We start from the raw sequence: 14082 nt of genomic DNA on the forward strand, positions 1-14082 counted from the left end.
GTTTTACTCTCCTTTTCCCCCACATCCCCACTTTACCCTTTGTTCTCTTTACAACAACCAAAAGCTGCCCATGTATATAGTTTACTGGTTTCTAATGTTTCAGATCGTCCTAAATCCCTTGTTGAGACTGCCTGGGAAGCTGATTTGAACATTTTGCTACCAGTTGAAGTTTGGGATCGCTTATGGTCCAAATTATTCAAGGTTTCTATTGCTGCACGCATTACTCAATCCCTTTTTTTATTTATCATAGAGTTGTTCATACACCTGTAAGTATTTCCAAGTTTTCTCCTGCTTCACCCTCTGTATGCTGGTCTTGTTCTTCCGTACCAGGTACACTTAAACATAAACTGTTTGAATGCCCTTCTGTCTTCTCATTTTGGAACTCTATCTGGGATATATGCATGCGTATGCTTAAATGTTCTCCACCATTCTCTTTAGCAAATGTATTTTTGGGTTCTTTATCAGATGATATAGATATGGTCTCATCTAATGCTCGGTTACTTGATTTGTTTATTGCTATTGCATTTAAAGTGATTCTATCTTGCTGGAAAGATAATTCTAAAATTTCTGTTATAACTTGGTGGAATTTCATATGTGATGAACATAGGATTTCTGTTGCCTCTTCTTCTTCTGTTCCTCTAAAAATTAAATCCGATCTCCTATGGCTCCCATTTGTTTCTTACCTCTCTAATACCCATCCCATATGAGTTCATCTCCTGCTCTTCTTCTTGCATATTCCCAACTTTCACCTAGCTTCTTCCTTTTCCCCTCCTCCTTCCTTCTCTTTCTTCTCCCTTTTTCCCTTTCTTCTCTCTTCTTCTTTTCTTGACTTTTCTTTCTCCTCCTCATTGATGTTTCTGAAATGTTTCTTTTATTAGCCCTAGTGCCTCCTGTTTTCACTTATTATATTCACTTACATTATCGTATGGCTTGTTTGTGTTTTTGCTAAAACTCAATACAAAATTTCTTAAACAAAAAAAAAAACATATTGCTGCACGTTCAATGCTATGTTATGTTAACATACTATGTTATAACACAGTGTTTTGTTATTTAGCCTTCATTCCAGGTATGCTAGATTCTGTTTACATAATATGTCACACAATCGTACTATCTAACGTTTATTTCATGTCAAACTATTAATATGTTAACTTAGATTAACTCGCTACTTTATGGCATTGTGAGTGTTGTGCTTTTTAAGTTAACAAGGTACAATACGTTAGCAGGTAATATCACCGTTGCATGTTTTGTTATTTTAGATTAACATAAATTACACGTGTTTTTCATGATAAAAAAAATATATATATATTATAATAATTTAAAAAAATATATATATATATATTAAAAAATTGAAACAACATTGACCATGGAAGTGAAGATGTGGAAAAAGTTATTAAACAGTTAAATATGAAAAACTTCCTACACAGAAATATTGTAATAACATTACAAGACTTATAATGGTGTACGACACCATAGTGAAACATGACCGAGCACCCTCCAAACAGCGGTCCAGACAAACTGATTACAAAAAGACCAAACATGGTGCGCTGCAGTCGCATTCTCAAATTCCACGATAAGAACATGTGCTAAAGAAGTAAAATGGCCAAAGATCAAGCGGACACAGGGAAAAAGGAGGTGGAGTTCATCCACGCACCGTGTAACAAGGAATGCTAGGTGCTTGCCACATGGTGCAGGGATCAAAAAGTGGGCATCGTAGATTTCAAAATTAAACAGAAACCGTAGGCTGAAGGGTGAAGTATGTTTCAAAAATGATTTCAGTGTGTGAAAGCAGGATATTAAAAACTGTAACGGAAAAAATGAATCATACTCCAGACTGTTTAAATCGCAATTCATATACATTACATACCAGTAGATACGAATCAACAAGTTCAGTAAGCACGTCGGAATCCAGAGTGAATAACCAGCAGATTTAACTTCAGACAGGCAGTATTACAATCAGCCCGTCATAAGGGAAACAGAGAGTTTAAGTCAGAAAGCATCCGAAATAAAGTGATAGACTTTCAAAAAAAGATCATAATGAAGGCTGATATTTTACACATAAAACAAAATAAAAAAATCTACACATACTTATTAAGGGGCAGATTATGAGGAAAGGAGGCTTTTGTCCACCAGCCACTATAAAGGTGATTGGTAGCGCCCGCCAGACATGCAGCGGTCCCCCAACTGCCATCAGGATGCACATGTGAATAAGGGTGAACGCATCCTGGGCCATTAACAATGCAGGCAGTGCTGGGGGAAGCAATACCTTCCGCAATGTTAAAGGTGCTTGGACCTCATTTAACTGTACCAAGCCTCCCTCTGAGAGGAGCCAAGGTCCCCATGCAGACCCTTGGCCCCTTCTCTTCCAGGCCACCCTGCCACGCGAGAAGGGCCACTTCCCGGTCGCCCAAAACCCGGCCGGGCCGGGACTCGGGCGTGGGAGGGCCCAGCCAGCGCTAGGGCCTTTTCGAGGGAGGGGGTGGTACCAGCCCGGGGATGCACTGCCATTTTGTTTTCCCCCAGCTGAGGGGACGTCGTGCCGTGTGCACATGGATTCCGTCTCGGAGAGGGACAGGGGACAGGGCCCGCCCCCTACCACCCGCGGTCCCTCACACGTCGGTCGGGACGTCCCCGGGGGGGGAAGAGGCCCTCAAAAGTCCCGGTCGTCACCCAAGCGCCCCGTGTGCCCGCGGACCGCTCCGCCGTCCGGGGAGCGACAGGGCAGGGCCGGGCCCTCTGCCTACGGTGTGTGCCTTCAGGAGGCGGCCGAGGGCTTCAGGCTGGTGCCATTGGTCGCTCGGGCCGCTCCGCCGTAAATGATCCTTCCGCAGGTTCACCTACGGAAACCTTGTTATGACTTTTACTTCCTCTAGATAGTCAAGTTTGATCATCTTCTCGACGCTCCGCCAGGGCCGTTGCCGACCCCGGCGGGGTCGATCCGAGGACCTCACTAAACCATCCAATCGGTAGTAGCTACGTGCGGTGTGTACAAAGGGCAGGGACTTAATCAAGGTGAGCTTATGACCCGCACTTACTGGGAATTCCTTGTTCATGGGAAATAATTGCAATCTCCAATCCCTATCACGAACGGGGTTCAGCGGGTTACCCGCACCAGTCGGCGAAGGGTAGTCACATGCTGATCCGTTCAGTGTAGCGCGCGTGCAGCCCCAGACATCTAAGGGCATCACAGACCTGTTATTGCTCGGTCTCATGTGGATGAACGCCACTTGTCCCTCTAAGAAGTTGGACGCCAACCGCTGGGGGTGGCGTAACTAGTTAGCATGGAGGAGTCTCGTTCGTTATCGGAATTAACCAGACAAATCGCTCCACCAACTAAGAATGGCCATGCACCACCACCCACAGAATTGAGAAAGAGCTATCAATCTGTCAATCCTTTCCGTGTCCGGGCCGGGTGAGGTTTCCCGTGTTGAATCAAATTAAGCCGCAGGCTACACTCCTGGTGGTGCCCTTCCATCAAATCCTTTAAGTTTCAGCTTTGCAACCATACTCCCCCCCTGAACCCAAATACTTTGGTTTCCCGGAAGCTGCTCGGCGGGTCATGGGAATAACGCCGCCGGATCTCTAGTCGGCATCGTTTATGGTCGGAACTACGACGGTATCTGATCGTCTTGGAACCTCCGACTTTCGTTCTTGATTAATGAAAACATTCTTGGCAAATGCTTTCGCTTTGGTTCGTCTTGCGCCGGTCCAAGAATTTCACCTCTAGCGGCACAATATGAATGCCCCCAGCCGTCCCTCTCAATCATGGCCCCAGTTCCGTAAACCAACAAAATAGAACCGGAGTCCTATTCCATTATTCCTAGCTGAAGTATTCAGGCGACTGGCCTGCTTTGAACACTCAAATTATTTCAAATTAAACTCTTCGGACCCCCAGGACACTCAGTCAAGAGCATCAAGGGGGCGCCGAGAGGCAGGGGCTGGGACAGGCGGTAGCTCGCCTCGTGGCGGACCGCCAGCTCGATCCCAAGATCCAACTACGAGCTTTGTAACTGCAGCAACTTTAATATACGCTATAGGAGCTGGCACCAGACTTGCCCTCCAATAGATCCTCGATAAAGGATTTAACGCGTACTCATTCCAATTACAGGGTCTTTAAAGAGTCCTGTATTGCTATTTTTCGCCACTACCTCCCAGAGTTGGGAGTGGGTAATTTGCGCACCTGCTGCCTTCCTTGGATGTGGTAGCTGTTTCTCAGGCTCCCTCTCCAGAATCGAACCCTGATTCCCTGTTACCCGTGGTCACCATGGTAGGCACAGAAAGTACCATCGAAAGTTGATAGGGCAGACATGCGAATGTATTGTCGCCGTCACGGAGACGTGCGATCGGCCCTAATCACCAAAGCGGCCGGGCGAGCCCGGATTGGTCTTGGTTTGATAAATGCACGCATCCCGGGAGGTCAGCGCTCGTCGGCATATATTAGCTGGTAAACAGTCATAATATCGATTCCAAAATATAGAATGGACATAATATCGAAGTAAAAATATCGAATTGACAAAATATCGAATGGACACAATATAGTGGTTAAAAATATCGAATTTAAGGTAAGTAATATCGATTTTCAAAATATAGAAGTCAAAATATCGAAGTATACAATATAGGCATTAAATATATCGATTTTTTAATAATATCAATTTTTTTTAAGTGTTTTGTATGTTAGTATATGTGTGAAAAGTGTATATTAATTTTTGTAATGTATGTTTAATGTATTTTAAGTAATGAATTTTCTATTATTTAATTTTTGCGTCAGTTAATTCTGTAGCGGGTTGTGGGTTTATAGGGGAATAGGGTGGGAAGTAATTTAATTTTATTATATTAAATATTACATTTTAGCAATTATTATTCATTTTTAATTAAATTTTGCTTTTTAGTTCTGTAGCGGGTTGTGGGTTTATAGGGGAATAGGGTGGGAAGTAATTTAATTGTAATTAATTAAATATTTTTATTTATTTATTGGTATTCATTTTGAATTTATTGTTATTTTATAATTGGTAATTAATTTTTATTAATTGTCAATTAATTTGTATTAATTGATTAATTGTTAATTATGTTAATTTTCTAAATGTATTTTCTGTAGCGGGTTGTGGGTTTATAGGGGAATAGGGTGGGAAGTAATTTATTTGTAATTAAGTAAATATTTTTTTTCATTCATTGGTATTGATTTTAAATTTATTGTTAATTAATTTTGAATTGGTAATTAATTTTTATTAATTGGTAATTATTTTGTATTAAATAAATATTTGATAATTATGATAATTGTATTAATGTATTTTCTGTAGTGGGATGTGGGTTTATAGGGGAATAGGGTGGGAAGTAATGTAATTGTAATTAATTACATGTTAAAAATACTTTTTGTGTATTGATAATTAATTTACTGTCAATTTTTAATTGGTATTAATTTGTATTATTAATTAGTTTTTGTTATTGAAAATTAATTAGTTGTTAAATAATTATGAATAGGTTATTAATTTTTAATAACTAATATGTAGTTGTATTTCTAATTAATTATTACATAATATAAAATTTGTTATTAATTTCAATTAATGTTTTATTGGGGTTGATATTTAATTTATTTTTAATAATATATTAAATCATTACTTTCCCTACTGTTAAACTCACTGGAGTGGGAATAGTAATTTTCACCCTCCCGCTATCCAACGCTTTCCCTACTGTTGCACTCTCTGGAGTGGGAATAGTATTTTTAACCCCTACGCTATCCAACACTTTCCCTACTGTTGCACTCTCTGGAGTGGGAATAGTCATTTTTAGCCCTACGCTATCCAAAGCTTTCCCTACTGTTGCACTATCTGGAGTGGAAATAGTAATTTTCACACTCCCGCTATCCAACGCTTTCCCTACTGCTGCACTCCCTGGAGTGGGAATAGTATTTTTTACCCCTACCCTATCCAAGGCTTTACCTACTGTTGCACTCTCTGGAGTGGGAATAGTAATTTTTACCCCTACGCTATCCATTGCTTTCCCTACTGTTGTACTCTCTGGAGTGGAAATAGTAATTTTTACCCTTCGAATATCCAAAGCTTTCCCTACTGTTGCACTCTCTGGAGTGGGAATAGTAATTTTTACCCCTACGCTATCCAACGCTTTCCCTACTGTTGCACGCTCTGGAGTTGGAATAGTAATTTTTACCTTCCCGCTATCCAACGCTTTCCCTACTGATGCACTCTCTGGAGTGGGAATAGTAATTTTTACCCTTATGCTATCCAACGCTTTCCCTACTGGTGCACTCACTGGAGTGGGAACAGTATTTTTTACCCCTACGCTATCCAACGCTTTCCCTACTGTTGCACTCTCTGTAGTGGGAATATAAATTTTTACCCCTACGCTATCCAACGCATTCCCGACTGTTGCACGCTCTGGAGTTGGAATAGTAATTTTTACCTTCCCGCTATCCAACGCTTTCCCTACTGGTGCACTCTCTGGAGTGGGAATAGTAACTTTTACCCTTATGCTATCCAACGCTTTCCCTACTGGTGCAATCACTGGAGTGGGAACAGTATTTTTTACCCCTACGCTATCCAACGCTTTCCCTACTGTTGCACTCTCTGTAGTGGGAATATTAATTTTTACCCCTACGCTATCCAACGCATTCCCGACTGTTGCACTTTCTGGAGTGGGAATAGTATTTTTTACCCCTACGCTATCCAACGCTTTCCCTACTGTTGCACTCACTGGAGTGGGAATAGTATTTTTTACCCTCCCACTATCCAACGCGTTCCCTACTGTTGCACTCTCTGGAGTGGGAATAGTAATTTTTACCCTTACGCTATCCAACGCTTTCCCTACTGTTGCACTCACTGGAGTGGCAATAGTATTTTTTACCCCACGCTATCCAACGCTTTCCCTACTGTTGCACTCTCTTGAGTGGGAATAGTAATTTTTTTCCCCATGCTATCCAACGCTTTCCCTACTGTTGCACTCTCTGGAGTGGGAATAGTATTTTTTACCCCTACGCTATCCAACGCTTTCCCTACTGTTGCACTCACTGGAGTGGGAATAGTATTTTTTTCCCCTACGCTATCCAACACTTTCCCTACTGTTGCACTCACTGGAGTGGTAATATTAAATGTTACCCTCCTGCTATCCTACGGTAAAATATTGTAAATTTTTTATTAATAACTTAAATTAATTATATCTTATTTTAAGGTTATTTGAGTATTTTTAAGTATGTTTTAGTTAATTATATTTATTATTTCATTAATTTTAAATTACTTTAAAGACATTTAAAAAAATTCGATATTTTGACTGACTATATTTTTTACAGACTATATTTTGGATTCGATATTTTTGTACTTACCTGTTTGTAGATAGGAATTCGATATTTTGGCATTCTATATTTTGGTGACTATATTTTGGTAAGTCTATATTTTGTCATTCTATATTATGTCAGTGATCCATATTAGCTCTAGAACTACAACAGTTATCCAAGTAACAGATGGAGCGATCAAAGGAACCATAACTGATTTAATCAGCCATTCGCAGTTTCACTGTACCGGCCTTGTGTACTTACACTTGCATGGCTTAATCTTTGAGAGAAGCATATGCTACTGGCAGGATCAACCAGGTAGCCGCACCTGATGACGGGGTGGGAGCTGCATGCCCATCTCCCCGACCGGCAACCTCCGTGCACCCCTCCATCTCTCGGGAGCCTGCCAGGGGAAGGAGCCCAACCCGCCTGGGCAGGAGCGGGCTCGCTGGAGGGGTGTGGAGCGTTGGCGCGGTTGCATGGGCACCGGCAGGCCCAGCCGTCTCCCTTGGGAGGGAGAGGCAGGCCGAGGCACAGCCTGAGCGAAAGGCAGGGGCGCAGGCACCCCTCGGAACTGTCGTTCCGAGCTGCTGCGGAAAATGGGCTGGGCAGAGGGGGGTGGCAGCGTGGCGCGCGGGGCCTATGGACCTGGTGGGCAGCAGCATCCGAGGGCCTGGCGCCACCCGACCCCTCCTGCTCGGGTCAGACCACTGGGGGGCACGAGCTGCCGGGGCCACTCGGCCTTCGCTCTGCTGGTTAAAGGGACTCCCGCCAGGCGGAAGGCCACTCGAGTCGGTTGGTCCATGCGGGGTGGAGTCTCTTTGCCTGAAACAACAGCCAAGGCTGGCCAAGCAGTCCATCCCTAAAGGGACAGAGAGTGCCCAATCGATCAGAGTACAGCCGGGGCATCATCCCCTGGCAGGCCACCCTGCACGGGAGGTATGCTGGCTTAGCATCTCCTGCCTGTTGCCGGGGCAAGCAGACTTGGAGAAAAAGGACCATCTGTGAAAAGGGGGCCTGAGAGGCAGGTGTGTACCCTGGCCCCTGTGGGTCCCGTAGGGCGGGCCTGGGCACTACCTTCCCCCATCTCAGCATCGCCGGACCCCACGGAGTTCTGCCTGAGAAAATTCAGAGAAAAAGTACCATTGGCAAGGGGGCTGAAAAGCAGGTGCGTACCCGGGTCCCTGGGGGCCCCGGCAGGCGTGCCGGGGTCCTGCCTTCCCCTGTTTCAGAATCGCCAGACCTCACGGAGGTCTGACTGACCCTCTCCCTAGTAATCCAGAGGCAAATTACCACCCTTTCTTGTAATCCGTGCACTCGAGGTGACAGAGGGGACCCAAGGCGCGAAAGTACCCGACCTCCTGGGTGATGAAAGCTGACTGAAAGCCACTTTAAATAATAATATTGTACATATATTCTATTAAAAATCAGAATGTATTGGCTAACGCCATACCTACAAAGAAGCTTTTGAACCATCCCTCTTCAGTCACTAACTTGTTTGTGCGAGCCCCCTTTAGACTTTGGCTCCATTGTCTGTCCATTAAATTTTGGATCAGTATTTGGTGTATGTTCATATTTCCTACTTTACATTGGTGAGTATAGAAATGAGTTCACCTGAAGACTTCCACTGCTGCCACCCTCTGTCTTTCTCCATCATTATGGGCCACACTTGCCTTGCCCACTTTATCATCCACATGCTCCCCCTACCTCTCCCGGCCGCTGCATCCACAGCACTTCGCGTAGATTTAACACAGTGTCCTCTCCCTCTGGTGCCTGACCTTGTTTGCGGGTTGCTTCACTTTCTGCACAAGTGAAACAAGAGCCCACCTTCCTGGAGGTGACAGAGGGGACCCAAGGCGCGAAAGTACCTGACCTCCTGGAGCCCTCACTGGGATCGGGGAGGCCAATTGCACCTCATCGGGACTTCCAGGAAAGCTCGGCCATCTGGTCACCCCATAGGAAAGAATTGCGGGTGACCAGATGGCCGAGGGGATCCCAGTGACCAGATGGCCGAGGGGATCCCAGCGACCAGATGGCCGAGGGGATCCCAGCGACCAGATGGCCAGGGGGATCCCAGTGACCAGATGGCCGGGCACGAAAGGGAAGCCAGCCAGTCGCTCTGGGACCCAGTGAAAAAGTGAGCTGGCGCCGGGGAATGGGGGACCGGAGGCCCAGGGCCCCAGCTGGGCCCCAGCCATGGAGGCTGCGAGGGGGACCCAATGGGCCCTCCGACCTGGGGCCCGCTGACACCTTGACAAGAAGGGGAGGCCTACACGGGTCCAACGGACCCCTGTCCTGGGCCCTTGGTGGAGCAGCAGGCCTGGGGGATGGGGCCCAGGGCCGTGGCACCCAACCCGGGGCCCGGACAGGGCCCTGGACACAGCACGGGCTCCCAAGCCCGGAGGCAAAAGGGACGCCTTCCCAGTCCCTTCGGACCCCGTCCCGGAGACCCTGCCATGCAGCAGGACCAAGGACAAAGCCCGGGGTGGGGAGGCCGCCCTCTTTGGGCCCTCAGGGGCCCCAGCCAGAGCTCCTGAACCCAGTGAAGCAAGGGGAGGCTTCCCGGGCACATCAGAACCCCTTCCTGGGCCCTTGGCAGTGCGACAGGCTGGGAGACATGGCCCAGGACCGGAGCACCCGACCCGGGGCCTGGACTAGCCCTGGGACCCAGCCGGGGCTCCCAAGCCCAGAGGCGCATGGGAAGCCTCCCCGGGACCTCCGGACCCCTGTCCCGGGCACTCTGCCACGCAGCAGGACCAAGGACAGAGCCCGGGGAGGGGAGGCCACCCTCTTCGGGCCCTCAGGGGCCCCGGCCGGAGTTCCTGAACCCAGCCGAGCCAGGGGAAGCTCCCTGGGCACAACGGACCCCCGTCCTGGGCCTTTGGCAGTGCAGCAAGCCGGGGGATGGTCCCCAGGGCCGTGGCACCCAACCCGGGGCCCGGACGGGCCCCTGGACCCAACCAGGGCTCCAAGCCCGAAGGCACATGGGAAGCCTCCCAGGACCCTCTGGACCCCATCCCGGGCACCCTGCCACGCAGCAGGACCGAGGACGGAGCCCGAGATGGGTTGACCGCCCTCCCTGGGCCCTCAGTGGCCCCGGCCAGAGCTCCTGAACCCAGCCCAGGAAGGGGAGGCTCCCCGGGCACATCGGAACCCCTTCCTGGGCCCTTGGCAGTGCTGCAGGCTGGGAGACAGGGCCCAGGGCCGGAGCACCCGACCCGGTGCCCGGACGGGCCCCTGGACCCAACCGGGGCTCCCAAGCCCGGAGGCGCATGGGACGCCTCCCTGGGCCCTCCGGACTCCGTCTCGGGCACCCTGCCACGCAGCAGGACCAAGGACGGAGCCCGGGATGGGGAGGCCGCCCTCCCCGGGCCCTCAGTGGCCCCGGCCAGAGCTCCTGAACCCAGTCCAGCCAGGGGAGGCTCACCGGGCACAAGGCACCCCTGTCCTGTGCCTCTGGCAGAGCGGCAGGCTGGAGGATGGGGCGCAAGGCCATGGCACCTGATGCTCCCAGGCCCAGAGGCACCTGGGACGCCTCCCCCGACCCTGTCCCGGGTACCCTGCCACGCAGCAAGACCAAGGACGATGCCTAGAGTGTGGACGCCACCCTCCCCGGTCCCTCGGGGGCCCCGTCCGGAGCTCCTGAACCCAGCCGAGCAAGGGGAGGCTCCCCGGGCACAACGGAGCCCCATCTCAGGCCTTGGGCAGAGCGGAAGGCTGGGGGACTGGGCACAGGGCCGGAGCACCCGACCCGGGGCCCCTGGACCCAGCCGCGGCTGCCAGGCCCATAGGCGCAGAGGAAGCCTCCCCAGGCCCTCCGGACCCCATCCGGGGTGAAGCATCCTGGCCCGTCCTGCTGCCGGCTGAGGACTGCTAGGCCGAGAGGGGTCCCAGAGTACCTCGTCCCTAGTAATCCGGAGGAAGGCTACCCTTCTTTCTGGGAACCTGCGCGCACAGAGTGACGCAGGGGACCCTAGGTGCAAATTGCCTGACCTCCAGGAGCCCTCCCTGGGATCAGGGAGGCAAATGGCACCTCATCGGGACTTCCAGGGAAGCCCGGCCATCTGGTCGCCCCATTGGAAAGTATTGCGTGCGACCAGATGGCCGAGGGGAAAGGTGCGACCAGATGGCCGGGACCGAACGGACTCCCAGCTGCTCCCGCCTGACTTTCGCAGGTAAGGCTTTGGGGAGCTCCACTTCCCGGGGGCTCGGGGACCCCGGCTGGGGCTCAGGCACGGGAAGGACCACCGGAGCTCTCGGGCCCAGACGCCCGGGGAGGACTGCCCGGTACCCATGGAGCCCGTCCCGGGCACCATGCCACGCCGTTGGCCCGGAGGAGGGAGCCCCGGAAGCCAGGGGGACGCCAGGGGGGAGGGCTGTTCGGGAACCATGGAGCCTGTCCTGGGCACTTTGACATGCCGCTGGCCCGGAGGAGGGAGTGCTGGCCACCTGGGGGAGGACTGCCCGGGACCCATGGAGCCCGTCCCGGGCACCTTGCCACACCGTTGGCCCGGAGGAGGGAGCCCCGGACGCCAGGGGGGAGGGCTGCCCGGGACCCATGGAGCCCGTCCTGGGCACTTTTACATGCCGTTGGCCCAGAGGAGGGAGCCCCGGACGCCTAGGGAGGAGTTGCCCAGGCATAGCGGATCTGGTCCCCCTGGGCAGAGAACCACCGGCCCGGGAAGAGTGTCCGGGCATGCCCTGTCCATAGTAATCCGGAGGAAGGCTACCCCTCTTTCTTGGAATCCGTGCGCACCGAGTGACGGAGGGGACCCAGGCCGCAGAAGCGCCCGACCTCCTGGAGCCCTCACTGGGATCAGGCAGGCAAATGGCACCTCATCAGGATTTCCAGGGAAGCCCGGCCATCTGCCTTCCCCCTCTCAGTGTGGCCGGACCTCACAGAGGTCTGCCTGGGCAAACTCGAAGAAAAAGGACCATCGGCAAGGGGCTGAGAGGCAGGAGCGTCCCGGGCCCCTGGGGGCCCCGGCGGGAGGGCCCCGGGACTGCCTTTCACTCTCATCGTGGCCAGACCTCACAGAGATCTGCCTGAGCAAACTCGGAGAAAAAGGACCATCAGCAAGGGGTTGAGATCCGAAGTGTCCCCGGGCCCCTTGGGGCCCCAGCTGGCGGGCCCCGGGAATGCCTTCCCCCTCTCAGCGTGGCCAGACCTCGCGGAGGTCTACCTGAGCAAACTCAGAGAAAAAGGACCATCGGCAAGGGGCTGAGAGGCAGGAGCATCCCCGGGCCCCTGGGAGCCCCAGCGGGCGGGCCAGGGTCCTGCCTTACCCTGTTTCAGAATCGCCGGATCTCACGGAGGTCTGACTGACCCTCTCCCTAGTGATCCAGAGGAAAATTACCCCCTTTTCTTATCATCCGTGCACTCGAGGTGACAGAGGGGACCCAAGGTGCGAAAGTACCCGACCTCCTGGAGCCCTCGCTGGAATTGGGGAGGCTAATGGCATCTCATCAGGACTTCCAGGGAAGCCCGGCCATCTGGTCGCCCCATTGGAAAGCATTGCATGCAACCAGATGGCCGAGCGGTACCGTGCGACCAGATGGCCAGGATCGAAAGTGCTTCCCACCCGAGCCTTCACGGTAGGGCTCCTACCTGTCTGCCCACGCAAGGCAGGGCTCTGGGACCACGGCTGGGCCTTAGGCGCAGGGTGGACCACCGGTACTCTCGGGCCCGGACGCCCGGGGGTGGACTGCCTGTCAGCCATGGAGCGCGTCTTGGGTTCTTGGCCATGCCGTTGGCATGGAGATGGGAGCCCCGGACACCCGGGGGGGGACTTCCCGGGACCCGTGAAGCCTGTCCTGGGCACTTTGACATGTTGTTGGCCTGAAGAAGGGAGCCCCGGACGCCCGGGGGAGGACTGTCAGGGACCCGTGGAGCCCGTCCTGGGTACTTGGACATGCGCGTTGGCCTGGAGATGGGAGCGCCGGACACCCGGGGGAGGACTGCCCGGGACCCATGGAGCCCGTCCATGGTCAAACTCCCAATTCTGACAAATTTGTATGGACTCCTAATCCCGAAACAAATTTGTACGGACTCCCAATCCCGACAACTTCGTACGGACTCCCAATCCCGAAACAAATTCGTACGGACTCCCAATCCCAAAACAAATTTGTACGGACTACCAACCCCGACAAATTCATATGGACTCCCAATCCCGACAAATTCGTACGAACTCCCAATCCTGAAACAAATTCGTACGGACTCCCAATCCCGACAAATTCATACGGACTCCTAACCTTCCGACACAGATCGGAATCGAGCCCATTCTGACCCAGCAGATTTCAGGTTGACTTGCTACATTCTTTACGAACGATTTTATTGGGGCCGATTCCGATCCGGTACGTAAAAGCACATCCAACCAAATGTCGGACAACCACGTACACCAAGGGGATAGGACTGCCCGGGACCCATGGAGCCTGTTCTCAGCACTTTGACATGCCGTTGGCCTGGAGGAGGGATCCACGGACACCCGGGGGGAGGACTGCCCGTGTCCCATGGAGCCAGTCCAGGGCACTCCGCCATGCCGGTGGCCTGGAGAAGGGCCTCCCGGGGTGAGGACTGCCCGGGACCCTTGGAGCCCGTCCTGGGCACTTTGACATGTCGTTGGCCTTGGGAAGGGAGCCCTGGACGCCCGGGGAGGACTGCTCCGGGACCATTGGAGCCTGTCCTGGGCACTTTGCCATGCCGCTGGCCTGGAGATGGGAGCCCCGGACGCCCGGGGGAGGACTGCCCAGGACCCGTGGAGCCTGTCCTGGGTACTTGACCATGCGTGTTGACCTGCAGATGG

The 14082-nt window shown here is 51.8% G+C and overlaps 1 pseudogene; it reads right to left on the minus strand.

The window, feature by feature from the left end:
- Nucleotides 1–2818: 2818 nt before the first annotated feature.
- LOC147666344 (18S ribosomal RNA) lies at nt 2819–4626 on the minus strand (annotated as a pseudogene).
- Nucleotides 4627–14082: the final 9456 nt, after the last annotated feature.

This window comes from Lissotriton vulgaris, unplaced genomic scaffold (assembly GCF_964263255.1).
Source record: "Lissotriton vulgaris unplaced genomic scaffold, aLisVul1.2 SCAFFOLD_5120, whole genome shotgun sequence".
Taxonomy (NCBI): Eukaryota; Metazoa; Chordata; class Amphibia; order Caudata; family Salamandridae; genus Lissotriton; species Lissotriton vulgaris.